At 43.2% G+C, this 25,699-nt stretch overlaps 1 protein-coding gene and 1 long non-coding RNA gene across 2 annotated transcripts in view; one reads left to right on the forward strand and one right to left on the reverse strand.

Moving 5' to 3' along the window:
* Positions 1-25,699, forward strand: part of HS1BP3 (HCLS1 binding protein 3) — a 132,209-nt gene that overhangs the window by 97,071 nt on the left and 9,439 nt on the right. The window lies entirely within an intron of this gene.
* Positions 15,034-23,466, reverse strand: LOC310673437. Its single transcript, XR_014509009.1, has 3 exons — positions 23,333-23,466; positions 23,120-23,238; positions 15,034-16,025 (listed from the first exon to the last, which is right to left on the reverse strand). It is a non-coding gene; the product is annotated as an uncharacterized lncRNA (long non-coding RNA).

The following is a 25,699-nucleotide window of genomic DNA, read 5'->3' on the forward strand; positions in this document are numbered from 1 at the left end:
TCATGCTGGCCACATGACCCGGAAGCTGTACGCCGGCTCCCTCGGCCAATAAAGCGAGATGAGCGCCGCAACCCCAGAGTCGGTCACGACTGGACCTAATGGTCAGGGGTCCCTTTACCTTATTTATTTATTTATTTACAAGAAGATTTCTAGTCTGTTCTTCTTTGTTACTGACGCAGGGCAGGGTGCAACGTAACAAGGGCTAATTTTGTGACAACGGTTCACCTAAGTCTGCAATCTTAAGCCCACTTTCCTGGCAGCAAGATCCATTGAACAACTTGCTGGCCATGGGCATAGCTGAGGAAACAGGGGGAGGGGGTAGTTGCCCCCCCCAATCAAGCTGTGGACTGTGTTAAAAGTAGAAAAAAATCAGAATATTTGAAACTGAAATGCTGTTGAAATGCTTGGATGATTTTGTGGCGACACAACTGGCAACCCACCTGAGCGATAGGCGTGGCTTGTGTGAGCTGACCAATCACATCACAGGTAGCTCAATTCTGGAGCAGGACAGAACTGAGCTACCCGCGATGCGATTGGTCAGTTCTCACAAGCCATGCCCATGGTGCTGGCCTATACAGCTTGGGATCAGTAGACCTAAAAGACCATCTCACTGCACTCTGTAGGAGTTTCATATTAAAGAAGTTAGCATTTCACATCCTCATCACGATACTTTTCACTGGTGGCGAGGATAGGATTCCTTTGAGGCACACAGAATATTTTTTTGTGGACTAGGAACAGAGAGAAAGAAAGAACCAATGTATTTCACCTCCCATAATCTATCAACCAGGGTGCCTGCTGAAAGCCTTCCTTTTCCAACAATACCTTTAAGCGGAGATTTTTATCTCCATCTGCATTTATATTGGACTTGAAATTGCTCCCCATATATGTTTTTATTGCTGGTGTTTAAATTGTTAAATTGTTTCAGTGGGCTTCATGGGAAGATCTATCTATCTCTATCTATCTATCTATCTATCTATCTATCTATCTATCTATCATCTATATCTATCTATCATCTATCTATCATCTATCTATCTATCTATCTAACTAACTATCTATCTAACTAACTATCTATCATCTATCTATCTAACTAACTATCTATCGTCTATCTATCTATCAATCAATCATCTATCATCTATCATCTATATATCTATATATCTATCATCTATCTATATCTATCTATCTATCTATCATCTATCTATCTATATCTATCTATCATCTATCTATCTATCTATCTATCATCTATCTATCTATCTATCTATCTATCTATCTATCTATCTATCTATCTATCTATCATCTATCCATCTATCATCTATCATCTATCTATCTATCTATCTATCTATCTATCTATCATCTATCATCTATCTATCTATCATCTATCTATCTATCTATCTATCTATCTATCTATTATCTATTATCTATCATCTATCATCATTTACAGTATCTATCCATACACACAAACACACACACACCCTTCTGAGCAGACATTTACAGGATTGCAATAGTAAATCTACTATTATAAGCCACAGCCTCAGAGCACTTGATGTATTACATATTGCAATGAGTTACCAAATGATGCAATGCAAATGATGAGTTTGAGCATGTGGCTTTTTCCCCTTTCACCGTTTGATGACAATTTACAACCGATTCCTTCATGCGTGGGATGAGGGCACTTGAGGCTGAGACTTCAAGGTCAAAGGGCACGGCGTTCAGGCAGCAGCTGTCATTTTATAAATGAAACGCCCCCATTATTTGAATCTTTCACAAGAAACAATGATGCATTCCTGAAGAAGAATGATCCACAGGAACTAAGAGCGCACTGGCAAATATCTCCCAGGTCATCTTCAATTGCCAGAATTGTTTTTATGAATGGTCCAGAGATAACAGGCTTCCATTCTAGACTCAGAGGGTCTTTTCTCTCTTTTTATCTCAGACAGTACTGTTGTCCTGGTGTTTGCTCAATTATATATCTAGTACAGTGATACCTCGGGTTAAGTACTTAATTCATTCTGGAGGTCCATTCTTAACCTGAAACTGTTCTTAACTTGAAGCACCACTTTAGCTAATGGGGCCTCCTGCTGCTGCTGTGCCGCCGGAGCACAATTTCTGTTCTCATCCTGAAGCAAAGTTCTTAACCCGAGGTACAATTTCTGGGTTAGCGGAGTCTGTAACCTGAAGCGAATGTAACCTGAAGCGTATGTAACCCGAGGTACCACTGTAGTTCTAGATGCATTCACCTTAACACATGCTAAAGGCATTTGTAAGATGGAAAAGAAAGGATTAAGGAAATGTCAAAGCAGGGACTCAGCTACATTTGTCAAAAACAAAACAAAATAAAACCACAGTGTTCTGAATGCATTATAAACATGCAACAGCAGTTGGCACTGTAGAGCACAAAACTTTTCTATGCGATTTTACATAGAGGTTCTTTTTCTTATGTTATAACAATTAAATTTATGACTTATTTATAGTGGGGGTTCCCCCCTCCCCTGGGTGTAGATCCAGCCCAGGAGTAGGGAACTGTTCCTTGACCTAATTTCAGGAAAGTGGCAGGAGGTGAAAAACAGAGGTTGGAAAAAAGGTCGACCCTACACATTTAAAGCCCCAAAGAATCCTGGGAACTGTAGTTTGTTAAGGGTGCTTGGCACTGTGGCTCTGTAAGGAGTAAACTACAATTTAAACTACCCAGAATTCCTGTGTGTGTACTTTAGGTAAAGGGACCCCTCACCATTAGGTCCAGTCGTGGCCGACTCTGGGGTTGCGGCGCTCATCTCGCTTTATTGGCCGAGGGAGCCGGCGTACAGCTTCCGGGTCATGTGGCCAGCATGACGTAGCCGCGTCTGGCGAACCAAAGCAGCGCACGGAAATGCCGTTTACCTTCCCGCCAGAGTGGTACCTATTTATCTACTTGCACTTTGATGTGCTTTTGAACTGCTAGGTTGGCAGGAGCAGGGACCAAGCAATGGGAGCTCACCCCGTCATGGGGATTCGAACCGCCAACTTTCTGATCGACAAGCCCTAGGCTCTGTGGTTTAACCCACAGCACCACCCGCGTCCCTTTCTGTGTACTTTAAATGCACTTTAAATCTATGATGTGGCTATGACTAAGCAGGAGAGAAATGTGGGGTGGACTCACTCATCTTTGGCTCCAGCCCAACCCACTACTGAAATGCACCCAAAACAGATTGCTCAGATTGGCCCTGAAAAAGGGTTATATGAAAATATATTTAGGGCTCATCCATTTAGGCAGTTTAAAGCTGCTCATAATATTTTTTCCCCTACATCCTCTACAATTCAGGAGAACCGTTTTTCAAGTGTTCATAGCGGTGTTATGAGCAATCATTTTCGAATGATAATCTACATACATAAATAAAACAAAACAATCCTATAGTGTAGGCATTGGTGTTGAGTTCTTTCATCTTTCAGCATTGGCATTCAAAAGCCTTTCCACCGCCGCATCATATTTAAAGCAGAAAGGAGGTGTGTAGGTGCATTGAGGGGGGGGCACCTAAGAACAAGTACTACCTCTGAAACCCCTCCACTCTCAATGGCAAGAAGCCAATTATCCCAAATCAGAGGCGGAATGGCATCAGAATTCCTGTTGGAAGACATTGGCTGGACCCCAGTTCTGAACCTTTAGCTTATTCTCATTTCTATTCCCCCCCCCCCCCGCTTCTGCACATTGCATATACTTGGCAGACACTGCAAGAAACGGGTATTGCTGAGGATTTATTAGAGGTGAAGCAGAGAAAGACAGTCTCCAGGGAGATTAGATTCCCCTTTGTTCCTTTGCTTTCCTTATTCCATGAAAAACAATAGAGATTTGTGCCATGTGAGCTTGTAAAAGCCCTCCATTTTACCTGGAGCTTAAAGTCCCAGCTGTCAGGTTTCTCCTTGTTTACCTCGGAGCCTAGCTTCAGGAATTATAACGATAACAGAATTAATTGGAGCAAGCTTGTTTGCCAGCTAGTATTTTTTTTAAAAAAACAACACACAACCCACCCCTACACACACAAACAATTTAATAGGAACAATTTCTATATTGCAAAATGTAATGATGAGCACAAATTACAAATCCTTCAATGTGAGAGTTTTCAGTTGCTGAAATAATAACAACAATGCCTCACTCATCTGGGTGATTTCCAACACAAAATAAAAACATGATAAAACATCAAACATTAAAAACCTCCCAATACAGTTGTACCTTGGTTTTCAAATTTAATCCTTTCTGGGAGTCCGTTTGACTCCCAGAACAGTTTGAAAACCAAGGTGCGACTTCCGATTGGCTGCAGGAGCATCCTGCAACCAATCGGAAGCCACGGAAGCTGCACCTGATGTTCAGCTTCCGAAAATCATTCGAAAACCGGAACAATCGGGAGCCGAAACATTCAAGTTCAAAGGCGTTCAGCTTCCGAGGTTCCACTGTGCAAGGCTGCCTTCAGCTGTCTTCTAAAAGTTGTGTAGTTCTTTATCTCCTTGATAGGTGAGCATTCCACAAGGTGGGCGCCACTACCGAGAAGGCCCTCTGCCTGGTTCCCTGTAACCTTACTTATTGCAGTGAAGGAACCATCAGAAGACCCTCGGAGCTGGACCTCAGTGTCAGGGGTGAATGATGGGGGTGGAGAGGCTCCTTCAGATATATTGGGCCAAGGCTGTTTAGGGCTTTAAAGCACCAACACTTAGAATTGTGCTTGGAAGCGTACTTGCCTGTGTTGAAAGGAAAGCTATCTTCCAGTCTTCGCCAAAGTCTTTTGGATTGCCACACCTACCAGCCCAAGCCCATTCATGATTATTCATTGGAGATGGCTCATTCACACGTATAAGCCATCACAATACTAGTGCACTGGTAGACCATGTGGCCCGACAGAACCGCCCTCTAAACAAGTGGTGTTCTGCAACTCACCTGCCTGTGGCTGGGGCAAACTAGTGGCAAGATCAGGGCTGAACGACTGCACTAGAGACAGAACCGAATTGTCTCTGTCAGTGCACCTGCACAACCTAACCTTGTAGCCGTCTTGGCCACTCCAGGTAAACTGCAGAGATGCTGGAGTCAGGAAGTCAGGTGGCTCTGCAGCTTCACCTCACCAAACAGGCAACTGGTTTCACCACATGTGTCAACCAACCCTTAGAACATCTTTGAGTCTGGAAAATGCCGTCCCCAATGTATTAATGTAGCACAGAGCTATGGAGGGATATTTTAAGCCAAATGCAGTTCTTAACCAGATGAATCTTTTCATTCACGGGGAAATGCAAAATACACATGCATACGATTTGTCAGGTTGGAAAATTCTTGATTGAACATCCAAAAGGAAATGGGACACACACACACACACACACACACACAGAGAGAGAGTGCTTTTTTCTTTAAAAGAATGTTTAGGGGTACTCTCATTTTGACTCAAGAAAATCACCAGTTTATAGTTTAAATCAGGAAAAATAAATACAGCAAATGGACAAAAATACCAAGATTCACAAAATGTTTAGGGGTATGCGTACCCCTGCATCCCCCCAGAATAAAAATGAGTGTGTGTGTGTGTGTGTGTGTTTGTGTGTGTGTGTGTGTGTGGAAGAGTGGTTGAAGGGTACAATTTCTGTTTCCTAGCACAGGAAAACAAAACAATGTTGTTACCACCTGCTGCTTCTAGTGATGATAAATTTGATGTTTGTTTTAGGCAACTGTTGCTTCCTAGAGAAGATGTAGTTCCACCTTTCCCTATTTCTTAAGTGCATGCCACCCCAATCTCCAAGCAGCGCAAGATCCCAGGGGTCCCAGGAATTTAGCCAGGAATTGTGCTTCCTTCAGACTGAGGCACAGCAGAGACTGTGGTGTCTTTATGATATAGGGTTTATTTACACACCCCCACACACCATGAGCCTATGATGGAGGGGTTCACAGCATTAGCATCCCAAGAGGGTCTAGTTTCTTCTATAGCCACAGCTTTGGATTCAAAGCAGAGATCTGACATGGCATTCTCTCTTTCTCTCTCTCTTTTTGCTGCTTTGCTTCAAGATCACATCAGAGCTTTCAACTCTGGCTTCTGTCTTTTTCATGATCCTCAAATTGAGAGAGGGGCCCCACGCATTGTCTCCTGCAGAGTCCCTTCCTTTGCACCTCTCCTGGAGGCAAGTTGGGCTATTCCAAGAATTAGAAGCCTTGCTTAGATGTTAACACTTGCTGGATCCAGGGATTAGAAGGGTCTGGCTACAGTTTAACACACACACACATATCCAGTTCTTAGCAGTATGCTCTCAGCTGAATTTATGCTGTTTACTTTCAGCAGCAGAGTGTAGCCATTTCCATATTCAGCTGAATATAGATTTCGCCGCACCTATTTAATCAGAATTTGTATATATGAAAATGCTTCAAAAGCCTGCAGATGTAGGGCTCCTGAATAATCATGAGGTGAGATTTAGACCCAAGAGGGTTTGTTTTCAGTAGTGGAATTTTCTTTTTTTGGTAGTGGTGGTGGGAGTTACAGATGAGTTTCTCTGTAGCCGGATGAAATCCAGACTGTTAAGATTCACTTCATCCACTCTAGATTTCAATTTATGTATTAGTAATGAAGACTCCTGAGGGACACAGGTGGCGCTGTGGGTTAAACCACAGAGCCTAGGGCTTGCCGATCAGAAGGTCGGCAGTTTGAATCCCCGCGATGGGGTGAGCTCCCGTTGCTCGGTCCCAACTCCTGCACACCTAGCAGTCTGAAAGCATGTCAAAGTGCAAGTAGATAAATAGGTACCACTCCAGCGGGAAGGTAAATGGTGTTTCCGTGCGCTGCTCTGGTTTGCCAGAAGCAGCTTAGTCATGCTGGCCACATGACCCGGAAGCTGTATACCGGCTCCCTCAGCCAGTATAGTGAGATGAGCAACCCCAGACTCGTCCACAACTGGACCTAATAGTCAGGGGTCCCTTTACCTTTACTAATGAAGACTCTTATACAACCATGGCATGCACTAATTTAAGCTTTTGCTCTGTGGGTGCTTCTAGACAGGTCTTTATTGTTGTCTCTGTGTTCCTCATCCATATACATATATATATATATATATATATATATATATATATATGCAGGCAGTTGCAGCAATCAAACTTTTGGATTCATCAATGTAGCCTGTGGCTCAAGTGACCTTAGTGGCACAGATTGCCTTCCATCAGCTTCAGCCAGCAACCCAGCTATGCCCCTATCTGGAGAGGGATAGCCTAACTTCTATGGCCTATATTCTTGTTAGCTGAAGCTTCAATTACTGCAGTGCATTATAAGTGGGGCTGCCTCTGATGATATTTCAGAAACTGCCGTTAGTGTAGAGTTCAGCAGCCGGGTTGCTCACCAGGGTAAGACAGTCTGAGAACACAACACCAATCCTGGCCCAACTGCAGCAGCTACCAATTTGTTTCTGGGCCCTATTCAAAGTATATAAAGTGGCTCAGGACCTCAATCCCTCAAGGACCACCTCTGCCCTTATGAACCACCTCAGACCTTGCAATCATCATCTGAGGCCCTTCTTTGTGTGCCTCCAACGAGAAGTTTGGAGGGCGGCAACATGAGAACGGGCCTTTTCAGTGGTGGCTCCTCACTTGTGGAATGCTCTACTCAGAGAGGCTCGCCTGGCGCCATTGTTATGTATCTTTAGGCACCAAGCAGAAACATGTACAGTATTTGTTGTCAGGCCTTTGGCCTGTAATTATCTAAGGCTTCAGTGAATGGGTGGGATGTTTTAATACAGCTTTTTAAAAATAAATTTGTCGTTTTGATTTTTCTTTGCCACTTTTAATGTGTCTGTTTGTTTGTCTGTTTTATATTGTAAGTCTCTTTAAGTTTCTTCGGTAAAAAGAAACAAAAATATTCAAATCATAAGAATTGTCATCAAAATGCCAGCCTGGACCCTCCCCTGCACAATTTATTCTGGAACTGCTCATCCCAGCATGGGTGGGTGGGACTAAGTTAAAGTAATATTAGTTTTCACTCTGGTTGTTTTTCTTTCTTTATTTTTTGTCATGGAGATAAAGAGATTACCCCCACCCACACATTCTGTTCCTGCTTGAGATTTAAGGGATACTGTAAATATTTACCCCCTTATGGTTTAAATTAAACTCTGCTCCGGTTTAAAAGCCCAAATGCATGCCACTTATCACTGAGATCAGTGATAAAAAAAAAATCCCGTAACTGTAAATATGGAAGGGGAGCTCTTTTTTATATATATAAAATGTCAAAGTGCAAGGGTGTGTTGTTGATTAAAAATAATAATACACTGTATTGGTGAGATTTCAAAACTAACCAAGACAATTTCATCTTCTTTTATTGTCCAGAAAACCATTCTCACCCGTCTCTGGCCCCAATCTGCACTATACATTTAAAGCAGTACCAAAGCAGTCATAGCTTCCCCACAAATAATCTGGGAACTACAGTTTGTTAAGAGCGCTGAGGGTTGTGAGAAAATCCCTGTTCCCCTCACAGAATGGCAATTCCCAGAGTGGTTTGACAGTCCACCCCTCATTCCAGGAAACTCTGAATTGTGGTCAAATAGGCATCTCCAAAGGACTCTCCTTAAGAAATTGCAGTCTTCAAGTGATTTACACCATAAATATAACCATAAATACACTGCACCATTATAAATACACACATAAAACAACCTTCTATAGCTGCCACCAGAAGCTTGGACAACAGGCTAGTCACTAAACACAACCACCTCAGTCTATCAAAAGCCTGGGGGGACAGTGAGACTTCCCCGACACCAAAAACTGCCAGTCAGATAAAATGTGGCATTTGTTGCTGAATTCATCGTCCTGAGAATCTGTGGGTGCTTTGAGGCTGTTGCTCTTTTTGGATGAGATTCAATCTTTTGGATGGAATTTGTATTCAGGTTGCACAATTATAATCGACAAGGAGGTCTTCTGCAAACCTGCTTCTCCAAAGCCTTGCACTTCTTGTGACAAGGTGACAGGAGAAGGCCCCAGCAGGACATGTCATTTATGGGGTGAAACGTAACATTTGCGAATTTCTTCAGTGAGGAGACTTTAAAATATGGGTTTGGGTGTAAGGAATTCAAATCTGCAATTGTTTCTGTGATTGGACGACATTTATCTTGGTATGTCTATGTTTAATGGAGAGGCACATAAGCTGCTTTCAGAAAACCAAAGAATTTTAAATCTGGAAATGTCAGGTAATGCTAAATAATCATAATAAGATTAATATAAAATATAACTGCAAGTACTTGGCAGTCATTCTTATTGATTTCTATGCAATTTTACACATGTTTAACTTACCAAGCAAAACTAAATATTAATTTAACCAAAATATCTTTTCATTTCCCAAGTCACGTTACAACTTGTTAGCATTTCTCATTTTTGAAATTTGAAAACTGAAAAATTCAGCGTGCCCTAAATTGTGTGGGAAGTACAAATTTGCTTTGGGATCTCATGCTATTGTGGAAAGTGTGGATTAGGTAGATTTGTCTATAATTGTGAATTGAATCAAATTTCTCCCTCACCTCTATGTCTGGGCACTTGGTCTGTGAAGATGTAAGCAAGAACTGCCAAAATATCAGAACATTAGAGATGTGGCAGAAATAGACAATAGATTTTGCAAACAACTTTGGCCAAAAAACCCACAAAAAACCTCAAACAACTTTTGTGTCCGGATTTTCATATTTTGAAATATGCAAAGTAGGGACTCAGCTACATTAGTAAAGAAACAGCGATTTGAGTGCACTATAAACATGCAGCACCAGATGGCACCAGAGAGCAGGAAATTTTAAAGTGCGATTTCCCATAGAGATTTCTTTTTGTTAAAAAGATCTAATTTCTGACTTATATGTAGCGGGGTTTCTCTCTGTTAAGATCCACCCTGGGAGAAGGCTTGGAGAAGTGTGTCCATCTTTTGGGGGGGGACCCTAAGGGAGTAGCCCCCCTCTCAAAAACAGCCTACTGACCATGCTCAGGGATCACAGGATGCCGAGTGTCTTTTAAGGTGGACTATTGCAAAACTAGCAGGGACACGGGTGGCGCTGTGGTCTAAGCCACAGAGCCTAGGGCTTGCCGATCAGAAGGTTGGCAGTTCGAATCCCCACGATGGGGTGAGCTCCCGTTGCTCGGTCCCTGCTCCTGCCAACCTAGCAGTTCGAAAGTAGAGAAATAGGTACCGCTCCGGTGGAAAGGTAAACGGCATTTCTGTGCACTGCTCTGGTTTGCCAGAAGCAGCTTAGTCATGCTGACCACATGACCCGGAAGTTGTACGCCAGCTCCCTTGGCCTATAGAGCGAGATGAGATGCGACTGGACCTAACGGTCAGGGGTACCTTTACCTTATTGAAAAACTGGGGTGATGGAGAATGGAATGGAGTATTGCAGATGACAGCTGGAAGAGCCCTGAAGAAGAGCACTCCACACTAGCACATTTTGTTGCAGTCCCACCGGTCCGTTAATAGCCGCTAACTATACTGTGTGATAGGGACGCGGGTTGCGCTGTGGGTTAAACCACAGAGTCTAGGACTTGCCGATCAGAAGGTCGGTGGTTCGAATCCCCATGACGGGGTAAGCTCCCGTTGCTACCGGTCCCTGCTCCTGCCAACCTAGCAGTTCGAAAGCACGTCAAAGTGCAAGTAGATAAATAGGTACTGCTCCAGTGAGAAGGTAAACGGCGTTTCCGTGCGCTGCTCTGGTTCGCCAGAAGCGGCTTAGTCATGCTAGCCACATGACCCAGAAGCTGTACGCCGGCTCCCTCGGCCAATAAAGCGAGATGAGCGTCGCAACCCCAGAGTCGGTCACGACTGGACCTAATGGTCAGGGGTCCCTTTACCTTTTTATGCTGTGTGATGCAGGGCATGGCTGTCTCTTGCAGAAAACAAAGGCTTCCAGCTGAGCAAACATGCAGATGCATTCAGTCACATCTACTGCAGAACCTGGAGAAAGAGCACATTGTGTGCTCTGCTCAGGTCCATTTTATGTAATATTGTCAAGCAGCTGGACACTTTTACTGTACCAGTAAACTACTGCAAAACAAACCAGAGGCTGATTTGCAGCCTACTTTCTTTTGTTTTGACGTGTTGGCTTTCAAAGTAAGCATGTTGCACATTTTTCCTGCAACTGCTGTCAGCGGCTGACAGCGAGCCTTAGCTCTTCGGCAAAAGATCATAAAACACCCAGTTTTCTACCCCTTTCTGTGAGTTGCTGTCAAGCTCTGCTGCTAGAAAAACAGCAAGATTTAGCACAGTCTTTTCCATATTGATTTTCTAGCTGCTGGTTGGTTGATTGGTTTTGGTTACCAAGCGTATCTTCCCTTTAGAGATTCAGGCATCCTAACAGGCCCAACTTCCTAGTGGGTGATGGAATTTTATTCGTTTATTTAATAAAAATAGATCATGTACACATTAGCAGCTTAAAAGGCAGCAAGGTCATTTCTCCCCCTCTGCATTTCAAGAACTTATTTTTGTTTTGTTTTTGTTTTTCAGATTAAAATTTTACAGTCACATATCCAACATACAACATAAAAAGAAGATTTCCACCCTCCCCTTTGTGGGTCTTATTGTTAATCATTTCCTCCTGCATCTTTTATAATAATCCATATCTTTTACATCCCCATTGTGTCCAAAATTCACCATTAAACTACAAGTGATATTCCAATCCTACTAATGATTTTAACTGCTTACAATGGTTTTTAAGATAAGTTATAATTTCCTCCCATTCTTTATTAAAATTTTGGCCTTCCTGATTTCTGATTCTTCCAGTCATTTTAGCCCTTTTGGCATAATCCATCATTCTTCTCTGGTAGGGATTTTATCTTCTTTCCACCTCTGGGCCAGTAACACCTGCACAGCCATGGTCGCATACATAAATAGTCTTTTCTGCTCCATTGGGATTTCAGCACCTAGAATTCCTAAAAAGAAGGCTTTTGTTGTTGTTGTTTTTGGAAAAGGTTATTTTAAACATTTTTTCAACTCGTTATATATCATTTCCCAAAATTCTTTTACTACCTTACATTTCCACCACATATGATAAAAGGTGCCTTCTTTTTCCTTATCAAGTACATTTCTATGCTGCTGTACAGACCGAAAAGGGATGAGATTGTCTTCACACATTACTTGATTTGCTTGCAACTGCTCCAAATTCATCTTCAATGAAGCTGCTATCTGCACATGTGCAACTGTGGTCTCAAAGGTACACACCTCAGCTTCACTGCTGCTTATGTTTTCAAACTGGTTTGAGGGAAAACGCATGAAACAGAAGTCATTCTCAAGAAACTGCCGGATACCAATAGATTATGACCAGCATCATGTGTCTTCTACTTCAAACACCACTGGTGGGGTCACACTGGAGCCGGAGTAGAATAATAGAATCATAGAGTTGTAGAGTTGGAAGGGATCCCAAGGGATCTAGTCCAGCCCCCTGCAATGCAGGAATCTCAGCTAAAGCATCCATGACACATGGTCATCCAACCTCTGTTTAAAAACCTCCAAGAAAGAAGAGTCCACCACCTCTCATGGGAGACCGTTCCACTGTCGAACAGCTCTTACCATCAGAAAGTTTATCCTGATGTTTAGTCGGAATCTCCTTTCTTGTAACTTGAAGCCATTGGTTCGAGTCCTAACCTCCAGAGCAGGAGAAAACAAGCTTGCTCCATCTTCCATGTGAAAGCCCTTCAGATATTTGAAGATGGCTATTATATCTCCTCCTCTCAGTCTCCTCTCTTCCAGGCTAAAAATGCCCAGCTCCTTCAACCGTTCCTCATAAGGCTTGGTTTCCAGACCCTTGATCATCTTGGTTGCCTTCCTCTGCACACATTCCAGCTTGTCAGCATCCTTCCAAAATTGTGGTGCCCAGAACTGGAGACAGTACTTGAGGTGTGGTCTGACCAGGACAGAATACAGTGGTACCTTGGGTTAAAAACTTAATTCGTTCTGAAGGTCCTTTCTTAACTTGAAACTGTTCTTAACCTGAAGCACCACTTGAGCTACCATAATGTGGCCTCCTGCCGCCACCGCACCACCGCCACACGATTTCTGTTCTCATCCTGAAGCAAAGTTCTTAACCCAAGGTACTATCTCTGGGTTAGTGGAGTCTGTAACCTGAAGCGTCTGTAACCTGAAGTGTCTGTAACCCAAGGTACCACTGTAGAGTGGTGGTACTATTACTTCCCTTGATGTAAATGGCAATGTGTACACGTTGCCTTTGTAGAACTCAGCAGGGAGGAGGGTGGGGACAGAATTAGAATAAGTTGACTCTGCCTGTCATTGGCTCTGTCACTGTTGGCCTACTTGTATTTAGTCTCAGCAGTCCCAATGGGCACCAGTCATCAGGGACAACTGTACAAATCTTTTACCCAGTAATTCAGGAATGGGACTGCGGACCTCCTTCCTTTGTGTCCTGCCCTTGGTCCTAGCTATGAAGTTAGTTTCTTTGCATCGACAAAGTCAATTTTGAGACATGTGCTAGGTGAACGTAGAAGGGTCATTTATATATAAATGATGATATACGCTTATCACGGAATGGAATGCGAGTCGTTTTTCTTCGCTTCCTTTTTAGAATCACTTAGCCATTTCTGCTTTATGTAATCACCATTTCAAGTTTATGATATTATAATCCTGTGTGGAATGTGCTGGCATTCAGAACAGAGGCAAATGTTTGTAAAGGAAATAAGAAAACAGGGGCACTAAAAAGGGATGGATATTGCTATCAAGATAATAGGAAAATGCTCTAAAAGCAGCAGTGTGAAACACACGATCCGCTACCACAAATAGAACCCGATGCTTTAAAATTCTTAATGGCACTTACATGAAATTACTCATAGCAGGAATCTGCAAACCTAAGGAGAGAGGATGTACACACCAGATGAGCTTCAGAATGTGCTGATCATATTGATAAGGCTAATAGCTTAGCCTGACAAATTTGAACAGGTACATCATAAGCTTTAAGGGCCCTAGGTGTCCTGGAATCTCTTTCCAAGCCTTGAAATGATGTTGGATTGGAGGGAGAGAAGACAACTGGAGACAGTTCTAACAGTGCCCCAAATCAGTCCATTGGTCAACCTTGCTGAGTATTGCCTGCACAGCTTGGCTGCTGCTCTCCAGAGTTTCAGCTAGGGTGTCTCCCAGTCTTACCTGGAGATTGATTCTGGAACTTTCTGCATGAAAGCAGATGGCCTGTCCCTAGGCTACAGCCCTTCCCCTATTTCTCCAGGGGGAGAAAAACATTGTTCTATCTCAGTGTTTCCCAGGGTTTGGTCTTCAGCTGTTTTTTGACTATAACTCCCATAATCCCTAGCTAGCAAGACCAATGGTCAGGGATGATGGGAATTGTAGTCTAAAAACAGCTGGAGTCCAAAGGTTTGGAAACACTGTTCTATCTCAAACATATTCTCTGTCTGTCTGTTTGTCTCCAAAGTAGGTGAACATCATGAGGCATGATTAAATTCTTTTATTGCGTGTGCACAAAACCCAGAAATTTGAGTTGGTACAAGCAGACAATCCTGGAATAGATGGACAAGTAATTTCACCTTGTTCTGTGTGTTTTAGTGGACAAGAACATGTTTCATCGGAAAAGATTTTGTCTTTAACCGTGTGCTGAGGAAGAACTCCAGAGCAGAATTTTGATGGCCAAGACTGGATATGTACTCTGTGAGTTATTTATGGTTGCAGCCCGTACGCTAGTTGGTGAACAGTGGAAGGAATGGAATGTGACTTTGTACCATCCAGGTAAACACTGCAAAGAACTGAACAATGGAAGATAGTAATTAATTCTCCCAGCACACCAGGTCTGAAACAACAACATACATGGAGGAATACACACGTGAAATTGATTTTATAAGATGTAACAGAGGTCTGTTTGTAATGAGGGGGAAAATGTGGTCAGCTGCAAGAATGGACTAACAACAAGTGAAGGATCAATCTGACATTAAATAAGAGATGAAATGATTGACATATGTCTACAACTGACATTAAATAAGAGATGAAATGATTGACGTATGTCTACAACTGGAGCGGGAAACCTGATTTTAAGAAACTGTATTAAATTTAAGCAATTTGGTTTGATTTGTAATAATTGGAAAAATTAATTAATTTATTTTTTAAAAAGAACATGTTTCATCAGATGCAACTAAGACAAATGTATTTTGTCTTCATATTGCTAAATCCAATATATTCCAGTGACAAATTCCAATAGAGGAGCCGTAGCTAAACATTGCAGCAAAACTAGCAAAGATAGATTTTGTTTTAAAAAATCCTTACGGTGCCTTTTGAGCCCAGTTCAGTCACTCCTAGGGAGTGAAGCCCATTTAAAACTGAGAGTGCATGTCCAAAGGGCACACACAGCTTTGATATCCCAACTATTCAGAGGAACACAGGCTATACTGTTAAAAGCACTGGAGCTTCCTGCCCCTTCCTTTGCTTCTGAGAAATGGAAGATCAAGTGATCTGGGAAGTATCAAAAGTTCCTGCATGACAGGAGGCCTTGGAGAAAAATGTGCTCTCCCCCTGCTCCTCCTGCTCCCTGTTTTTGAATGAGCTCTGTTGCCAAGAATGCTGTTTATGGCTCAAGCGAAACATCATAAAGGGGATTGCTGCTGAGCAGCCGGCCCCATGGATCATCCTAATGGACAAGGTTACAAATTATTCTGATGACCCGTTGGGCTGTGTGTGTGTGTGAAGGCAGTGAGGGTACAGAGTGTAATAGCAAATATGTGGATTCATGATCACCAGGAGCGCTTCAGAGTGGAAGGCCCGGCAGTTTCCCAGCATTCCACAGGCATAATAGAGAGCCTCTCTCTTGTTCCACAAGATTCCTAGGGAAGCTTAAGGCATTGCATTTCTGTGTAAAGAAGAAAATAACAGGAGGTGGGACATGCTCAAATTTTCCCGGTTCAGAATTGCTTACAAAACTTCCAACATCACCACCACAACATCCAACATCATCACTTCCTGCAGAATTTGTAATTCACCAAGCCAAACAGTGCACCAGCCATGTCTTCTGGCTTCCTGGGTGCTTTGACATTGTCCTCGTTTTTGAAGTCCCAAGCAGTCAGCAAAAGCATGGGGAATTTTCTGAAACAAAAATGGGGTATCAGCTCCACCCAAGGCATGATGGATAACAGCAACAATTGGGAAAAGATAGAAATAACATTTCACAAGGAAAGGAAGAAACACACAGGAAGAACAAGGATATAGTTTGAGTGCCTCACTTTTTGTTCTATAAATCATTTAATGTGTCATCACGAATAGAAGTTATTAATATTGCAGTTGTTGTACAGGGGATTATTATTTTGACCAGAATGCAATTGAAATTAATAAGATTTTGAAACGCAGAAATAAAGAAAATCATCAAACCATCGATTCTAGCACGTGGGGGAGGCCACCTAAATTATATAATTCGGTATTTGAATGATTGGTATTAGTAATTGTATTATAATTTGGTATTGTTATAATGAGGCTGATGTTGGATAGTAATTGAAAATTAAAAAAAAAATATTATAAAACAACAACAAGCAGTCAACAACGTGGACTAATGTTTGAATTTGAATTGTAAAACTTTTCATAAAGTTTGTTTGAAATCAAATTCCTATTCCCTGATTACTGAGTTCAGTTGTGCTAGATGGAGTTGTCTACATCCAAACTCTGAATCCGTATCTGTATCCCCCTGTCCGATAGAATAGAACTAGACTATCCCAACCACTGGGCAGTGCTAGACAACAACTTCCATCTTCTCTGCAATGTTACCTGACTCTCTCAGCAGTGTACAGAGAGGTTGTCACCTTGCCTACCCACCCACAATTCCTTATTAACCAGAAGCTGCTTGTCATCCAGTATGACTGATTTCACTACTTTAGTGAAGTATTTCACATGTCACGGTAACCCAGGGGTAGGCAACCTAAGGCCTGGGGGCCGGATCCGGCCCAATCGCCTTCTCAATCTGGCCCACGGACGGTCTGGGAATCAGCGTGTTTTTACATGAGTAGAATGTCTCCTTTTATTTAAAATGCATCTCTGGGTTATTTGTGGGGCCTGCCTGGTGTTTTTACATGAGCAGAAGGTGTGCTTTTATTTAAAATTCATCTCTGCGTTATTTGTGGGGCATAGGAATTTGTTCATTCCCCCCCCCCAAAAAAAATATAGTCCGGCCCACCGTCTGAGGGCCGGTGGACTGGCCCATGGCTGAAAAAGGTTGCTGACCCCTGTGCTAACCCATGGAGGGCAGCAGTAAATAGAAGGGAGATGAGCAAAACCATCCCTATCTCTACTCCTGGAGCTAAGGATGGAAGGCTCCGTTGATTTTGGTTCACTCATTTTCCCAGTCATAAAGCCAGTTCTCCACATTTTGCAGAAATTTGCAGTGTTTTCTTTAAAGAGAACCCTCATGGAAATTCTCCAGCATTTTAGCGTGAACTCCTCCCAATAAACACATTTTCCAATGCAGTTTCGACAAATTCACACATTTTTGCAAGCAATTCCCCCCAAATATAATGCATTTGTGTGCGTTGTTTTCATCATTTTTATGTACCCTTCCCACTCACAAATGCATTTTTGTCAACATTGCTTGGTTGATAAACTGCATCGTGAAATTTAGGTAAGTGTGAATTTTGAAAGATAGCTGTGTTTTGGTTTGCATATTGTTTCAGAAAGTGCAAAATTGATAGATTTGACTTTAAATGCATATTGAATAACATTTCTCCCCAAAATCTTGAAGCCCACATGTTATCACACTTTTGCTAAGATATAGTTTGTTGTGCTAAGTTGTGCTAAGGTATAGTTTGCATTAGTGTGAAATTTTAATCAGGCCATTTTTTTGTATAGGATTTGGTGAAACAGCTGCAATTAGGATTTGCAGCATTGTGTCGTCAAGGCTTTACTGCAGCAACCCCTTCCTCCATTAACATCTGTATAGTGTTTATTTTATTATCATTATCACTATCATTATTATCATCAAGCAACAAATTCCGGACTGCACTAATGCAGTGCTATTAAGTAAGGAGCCAGCCCAATCCCATTCAGAAATGCTTCTTTATCTAGAGCTTAAATATCCCTAATATGTTCTCAAGGAGTGATCCTTTTCTGATTTTTTTCTGCAGCAAAACACTTCAATTTGCCTTGTTGGACTTGAAAATCTTTAAACATCTATGGGTCGAGGGCAGGAAAATAACACAGAATGAACCTGCCATGTTCTTAGGCAAATATTTCAATGCTGCAGACATAAAAATAGTAAGATTGACATTACCGGGGCGGGGGGCAGATGGGTAGCTTGGTTTACAACAACCAACACATTCCATCATCCACAATTTTTACAGCACTTTCTAGTAAACAAAATATTTTATGACTGTCAGAGACAGAACAAAGTGTTTTGGTTCCTGAGACAGAAAATGTGTACATACCCATAGGTGATAAAAATATTATAATGAGCTTCATCGTTGACAATATGCTATTTTATAATATTACCCCCAAACTTAAGGGACGCAGGTGGCACTGTGGGTTAAACCACAGAGCCTAGGACTTGCCGATCAGAAGGTTGGTGGTTCAAATCCCTGCAACAGGGTGAGCTCCCGTTGCTCAGTCCCTGCTCCTGCCAACCTAGCAGTTCGAAATCACGTCAATGTGCAAGTAGATAAATAGGTACCGCTCTGGCGGGAAGGTAAACAGTGTTTCCGTGCACTGCTCTGGTTCACCAGAAGCAGCTTAGTCATGCTGGCCACATGACCGGAAGCTGACTGCGGACAAACGCAGGCTCCCTCGGCCAATAAAGCGAGATGAGCGCCGCAACCCCAGAGTCGGTCACGACTGGACCTAATGGTCAGGGGTCCCTTTACCTTTACTTACCCCCGAACTTATGGTATCTATTTGTGTGTGTGTTGGGGGGGAGTTGCTTTCCCTCCCCCAGTGAGTGGTCATTTGCATGCAAGAAATATAGGCTATATATTTAGTCATTTGATGCATTTATTTTCTTCCTAAAAAAAATTGTGTTTCTCTGCCCCTAGCAGAGAACATTGGCTTAGGCTAATGTTTAAGGTGAGAGGCAGGTTGAATCCTATACACAGTTACCAGAGAGTAAGTTCCATTGAAGTCAATGGAACTTAATTCTGTGTAGGCATATATGTGGGTGCACATACACAGTCACCTTGAGCTGTAGATCTTATGGGAAATTTGAACCCGGACCTTCACTCATCCAAGCCCATCATTTGAAACCAAGCCACTACAGTGGTCCTTGTGCAACTGGGCATAAAAATGTCAGGCAGTCCTGCAGGGTTTCTCTTGTCTGGCCTTCACAAAAGCGAGAGCACTTTAACCTAGAAGCGTTTGAGGAAGTAAAGCCTCTGGAAAAAAACAAAAAAATTGTATGTGCACATACACTTTCTGTCCTGCAGAAAGGAAGATTGTGCTATAACAGCCTCCCATGGAGAAGGACTGCATTGTCACTTGCTGGGAATCTGTTTTAAATCACCACCGAATCTGAATCACCATTTGATGGTGCCCTGCGTGGCTTTAAAATCTGATCTGATGCTGTTGCTGCCGTTTTGCTGCTGCTGTTTCTTCAAGAAGCAAAGCAACCCTGGTCAAGAATTCTTAGTCTTAGACATCTAAAGGCAGCCCTGTTTAGGGAAGCTTTTAATGTTTAACAGACTATTGTATTTTAATATTTTGTTGGAAGCTGCCCAGAGTGGCTGGGGAAACCCAGCCAGATGGGCAGGGTATAAATAAATTATTATTATTATTATTATTATTATTATTATTATTATTATTATTATTATTATCCCACCGAACTCAGTGGGACTAACTTCTGAGAAGAAATATGCAGAATTGGAGTGTTGAGTACTTCTTCTGATGCAAGCCCTATGGGATAGCATGTTCTTGGGCAGGGGTCAGCAAACTTTTTCAGCAGGGGGCTGGTCCACTGTTTCTCAGACCTTGTTGGGGGCTATACTATATTTTGGTAAAAAAATATATGAATGAATTCCTATGCCCCACAAATAACCCAGAGATGCATTTTAAATAAAAGCACACATTCTACTCATGTAAAAACACGCTGATTCCCAGACCGTCCATGGGCCGGATTTAAAAGGCAATTGGGCCAGATCCAGGCCCCAGGCCTTAGTTTGCCTACGCATGTTCTTGGGCGAAGGGGAGGTGCTGTCATTTTGGGGACCTTTTCAGTCCTTCTGATTCCCGTTGAAGTTTTAAGCTGTACTTTATACATTGATTACAGCACAGAAGTAGAGTAGACAGGTGCGAAGGAGGGCAGCAGGAAGCTAAGCCAACTCCCAACTCACTGGCCTCCTGTCAGCCATTTATTCAGACATGAGACAGGTGGAGCTGAAGCCTCGAGCACATACATTCCAAGGATCAGGAAATGCAAGCAGATTTGTCCTCTGTTTGAACCCATGTGGGTTCTTCCCCAGCCTGCTTTGTCCTGCAGCACCAATAGTTGCTGGCCAGTGGACACCCAGGAACCTGCTGAATAGTTGCAAATGATATGAGCCCTGGCCAGAACTGGGTGGTGTTCAACTAACATTTCCCATTAGTTCAAGGATTTCTGTTTCTACAATGAGACTCCTTGCCCTCTGTGGGTGCTCTGTGCCCTCCCCAAATCTGCTATGGTTCTGGGAACCCCCAAAACAGATTTAGAGAGGAGAGAGGAAGACATTCAATTGCACAAGCCGAAATTTGTATGCTGATGCATTGCTTTAGCTCCAGGCGGGGGGGAGCTAGCCAGGTTTTATTGTCCTGAGTGAAGTCTCTATTGTTGTTGTTTAGTCATTTAGTCATGTCCGACTCTTCGTGACCCCATGGACCAGAGCACGCCAGGCACTCCTGTCTTCCACTGCCTCCCGCAGTTTGGTCAAACTCATGTTCGTAGGTTCGAGAACACTATCCAACCATCTCGTCCTCTGTCGTCCCCTTCTTCTTGTGCCCTCCATCTTTCCCAACATCAGGGTCTTTTCCAGGGAGTCTTCTCTTCTCATGAGGTGGCCAAAGTATTGGAGCCTCAGCTTCACGAGGGACGCTATTGAGGCTCCCAGCCTGTGTGCATTGTTGTTGTTTTCAAACTTGGTCTTTGGCCCGGGTGAAATAAAGCCTAGTTTCGCCCCTGCACTGACACAATATTCACTTAGTGCTCCATTCACTGGCACCTCCATCACAATCTGGGTCAGCCATGAAGCAACGGGAAGCATCAGAACAGTCCTGATTCATCAAACTAAAGGCCTATCTCGTTCAGCATCCTCTTTCCCACAATGTGCAACCAGATGCCTATGGGAAGTCCACAAGGAGGATCAGACGAGAGCAACTGTCCACTCCTGATGTACTCCTAGAAGCTGGCATCCAGCAGTCTCTGAACCTGGAGGATGTAAACGTGCTGCTGCATTTCATCAGAAATAGAAGTCATTGATTAACTAATTCTCCAAGAATTTTCCCAGTCTCTAGAGCCATCCAGGCTAGAGGCAATTGTCACATTCCACACATTAATTATGTGCCGTTTGTCTGTCCTGAATCTCCTGGGCAGCAGATTCCAGAGGGAATGTCTTTTTTCCCTGCCTCAAATCTCTTTGCATCATTAAAAAGAGAGAACGCTCCAATTTAGAGAAAGGTGTGTGTGTGGAGGGAGAGAGAGAGATGAGGCACGCATTATTCACAACCCAGCATTCTTTAAAAATAAAAAACATTCCCCCACATTCTTATGCACAAAGAGAGAGAAACTCAAAGGTTTTTCCTGCAGATAATCATCGATGATCTTTGATCATTCGCACACAGTGGAGAACCACAGCCTTGCAAATGCCAAAGATTCCTAATCTATCTCAACAGGAACAAGGAGCTGAATCAAGATGAAGGAGGCTGTGTACACGTTACCGACTTAAAAGGCAGCTAAGTCGTTCTATTTCTCAATTTGGGTTGAACCTGGTTTGCGGGGGAAAACACACTAGAAGGAAGCATTTCCTTAAGAAATAGCAGGATAAGTACAGGAAAAGATGTGGATTGTGGCCAACAACACCTTGTGTATGCTGCTTCCAAAATCAGCAGTGGGTCCACATTGGCTGCTGAGTAAACAGGAGTATGTACACAGCTTTAGCTCTTCAGAACTAACCACCAGAATCCTCTGGAAATTGAGGTTATTCCGCACTATTTAAGCCTCAGCTGCTTCTTTAATGTCAGGTAAGGTTCGATCAATTATGGAAATGAACTTGCTTTATCACTGACTAGTTCTAGGACCTCAAACATGAAGAGGACGTCAGTGACGTTTCCCGAAAGCCACTTGACGCAGGCACCAAATAAGGTTGCTCTGACCTGCACCTTAGCAACCAGCTGGTGGTTGTCTAAACAAGACAATTTTACAGGAACCTCCAACAAGGAAGAGAACAAACAGAAATACTGCTGATTGCAAGGAAATCAGCCGCCTCATCTAGTTTATTGCTCCTCCGTTTTATTGTATTAGTTCTGAATTATTTGCACTGAATTTTCTTCCTGAGCAGAATTAATTTTTGTCATTAAAAAAAATACCTCAGTAACAACGAAGATATCAATCTAGCACAGGCTAGATTTCATTTCAAGGGATCTAACGGCAGCCACTCTCTCTGTGGCATATGTTTACAGAGCAAATGTTTGAAAGTGTGGGGTAACTGGAAACGATCCCCTAACCTCCCAAATAAAAATGAACGCTCATTAAACAGCCAAGGCTGTGTATCTCCTAGCAAACACCTCGGGATGCATGCTTACTAATAAACAGTTTGTCTGGAAGTGCCCTAGGGCCCATCAGTCTGGGAAAAGCCATTCTAGTTCCCCTGTAGCACTAAGTTCAGCTGTGCCTACAAGAATCTGGGGAGCTATGAACTAATTTTTGCCAGGTTTTTAGGGAACGCATATGCAGCTGCTGATTCCAGGCCCGTTCCAGTGGAACATTTTACACAAGAAGACCAGGTCTTTTTCAATACATGCCTGGATACGTGTGAGTTGCAGGGATCCTTGGGCAGAGCTAGCAACAAATTGATGTTCTGAGCCAAGGTGGAGTTTCCCAGATATGAGAATGAGGAGGAGAGAGGCTGAGTCACTGCTTTCCCATTACATATGGTTGGGGGTAAAGAAGTGAGATAAGGATTTAATTCGTTATGCTTACTTTTAACGATTTAAAAAGTACTTTATTCAACCAACTCGAATCTCACCTCTTTGTTTCTCGTATCTGCACTCATTCAGAAGTTGTTGACGTTCTATGATCTTTCAATTGTCTTTGCATTCTGGTGAAAGTGTGGTATTAACTTCAGTGTTTATGCACAATCCAAAGCTGGGGAGAGTGGAGAACAGAAGAGAGAGGGACTGTTATTCCTCAGGCAAATATGCTCCTGCCAACAACCTGTCATTGAACGGTGGAGTCTTACGGTGCTGAAACATTCTCTCCTCTATTTATTCCTCGTGCACTGACAAAAAGGAACATTGCCATAGACCACCCAGATTTCGGAGGTAGGAAGAGGACGGTCTCCAGATAGTTGAGATCGAGAGAGAGGGATGAGCTGAACTTTGCCCAGTACTGATCTGCTCAAATACCTGTGGGCAGGAGCATAATCGGGCAAATGCGCCAGGGGCCCCTGCTGCAATGATTTATGCAATGTTGCACCATTATAGCAAACAGTGCAATGCTTGCTCTGCAATTTGGAATACTAAAGTGGCACAGGGAAAACCAGATAACAATCTCCTGGGTGACGCAGGGCATTTCCAGGCTGTGACTGATTTCAAGTGGGATTAGATCACATAATGGCAAATTCAGGTCACGCAGTTATAGCTGTTCTAGAGCTTTTGCGCAACAAACCCACAGTCCGCATGTGTGACCGGTCCAGAAAGTGTTGCTCTGGCTGCCAGTGAGTTACTGGGCCAAATTCAAAAGGACAGTAATGGCACATAAAACCCTAAATGGCTTGGGACCCTAGTAATCTAAAAGACACATGTAATCTAAAAGACCCCATTTCAATCATCTTAAACCCTCTGATTGACAGGTGAGGCCTTGTTGGTGATGCCCAGCTGGCTGGACCTTTTCAATGGTGGTTCATGCCCACCCTGGCAGACTCTACAGGTGTCCCTATTTTCCAGGGGCAATCCCAGATTTACAGAAGCTGTCGTAGTTTCTGGTTTAATCTCAGAATGTCCCACTTTTCCTTAGGCTGCTCCAAACCATCAAAGGGGGACACGGGTAGCGCTGTGGGTTAAACCACAGAGCTTAGGACTTGCCGATCAGAAGGTTGGCGGTTCGAATCCCCGCAATGGGGTGAGCTCCCGTTGCTTGGTCCCTGCTCCTGCCAACCTAGCAGTTCGAAAGCATGTCAAAGTGCAAGTAGATAAATAGATACCGCTCCGGCGGGAAGGTAAACGGCGTTTCCGTGCGCTGCTCTGGTTCGCCAGAAGCGGCTTAGTCATGCTGGCCACATGACCCAGAAGCTGTACGCCAGCTCCCTCAGCCAACAAAGCGAGATGAGCACCCCAACCCCCGAGTCGGCCACGACTGGACCTAATGGTCAGGGGTCCCTTTACCTTTAAACCATCAAAAAGCACACACAGATCCTCACCGAAGGTGCTTGGATACAGCCCTGTTCTTGCCAAAAGACTATTTCCCCACCTGCATTGGGGTTGTACAAGGCACTGCTTATTCTGGGTTCACATTATTTATCAAAGGAAAAGGGAGCCTGAAGATGACACAAGGGCAGTCTATGATCAGAAATAAACCAAGCTGTGTTGAAACTTCAAAGGAGCGAGAAACAGGTCACGTTTCCAGTGAGCAAGGCAATGGAGGATGAAACACTCCCAGGGCCTGCGCCTTGACCCTCAGCTCCGTTGCCTCTTTGATCTTGGCTAAGGCGTCCCAAAGCTTTAACGCAGCTTAACATCAATTGCACAAAGCCCTTGGCTCTTTCAGGGAAGACTCCTGTCTAAGCTGATGTTGAGTATAATTTGCAGTTGACCAGGAGCCCAGACTTATTTCTGCTTCAGCACATAAATTCTTACGCGGTGCATTTCGGATTGAAGCACGAGGTGACCGATTTTCAGCGTCTGCGTTTGTTAAATCCTGCATGGGCGCCGTTGCAACTAGGCTCTCAAACTGGCTTGCCCATCAGCTAAACTTTAACTGCTTCTCCATGCTTGACTGAGGTATTCTGCCTGATCCTGTGACTAACTGTGAAGGTTTTCTCCTTCTTCATGCCGCTTAAATTATGATTGTATTTATTGCTGATTTTAAATGTGTTTCTGTTAATGTGGTTTATGCTTGTTTACACTTTTTGTAGGAGCTTATCTACTGCAGAAGGGGGTTGCTAGGCACTTAACAGACTCGGAGCACAGGCCTGTAATGAAAATTTGCATAAACATATTCTAATTTTGAAGTACATATGCAAATTTTGATAGCCTTTCAGAGCTCGGGGGGGGCAGGGGGACTCTGTCTCTTGCTGCCAGGGCTTAGATTTTGCTGCTGAGGTCCTCTTATGTATATGCTAGGTCATAAATATTCATAATTTGCGTGTGGCAGGTTAAGTTGGAAAGTGGCTGTGATTTCATTGGCTCTGTAGTTGGTGCAGGAGAAGGAAGGTCCTGGGATTCAGACCCTTTTTAGCCACTCTCTAACAATTCCACTGGCCTTTGCTCCTCCAAAAGTGAAGTTTAAACTTCTTTTTGTATAAATAAATAAGTTGCCTCCCATGGCAATCTCAGTTATAAATCACATCCCTTACATATTGCCCACACATACACCCCTACTTACAGAA

The sequence above is a fragment of the Podarcis tiliguerta genome (assembly GCF_965153285.1).
Source record: "Podarcis tiliguerta genome assembly, chromosome: 3".
Lineage (NCBI taxonomy): Eukaryota > Metazoa > Chordata > Lepidosauria > Squamata > Lacertidae > Podarcis > Podarcis tiliguerta.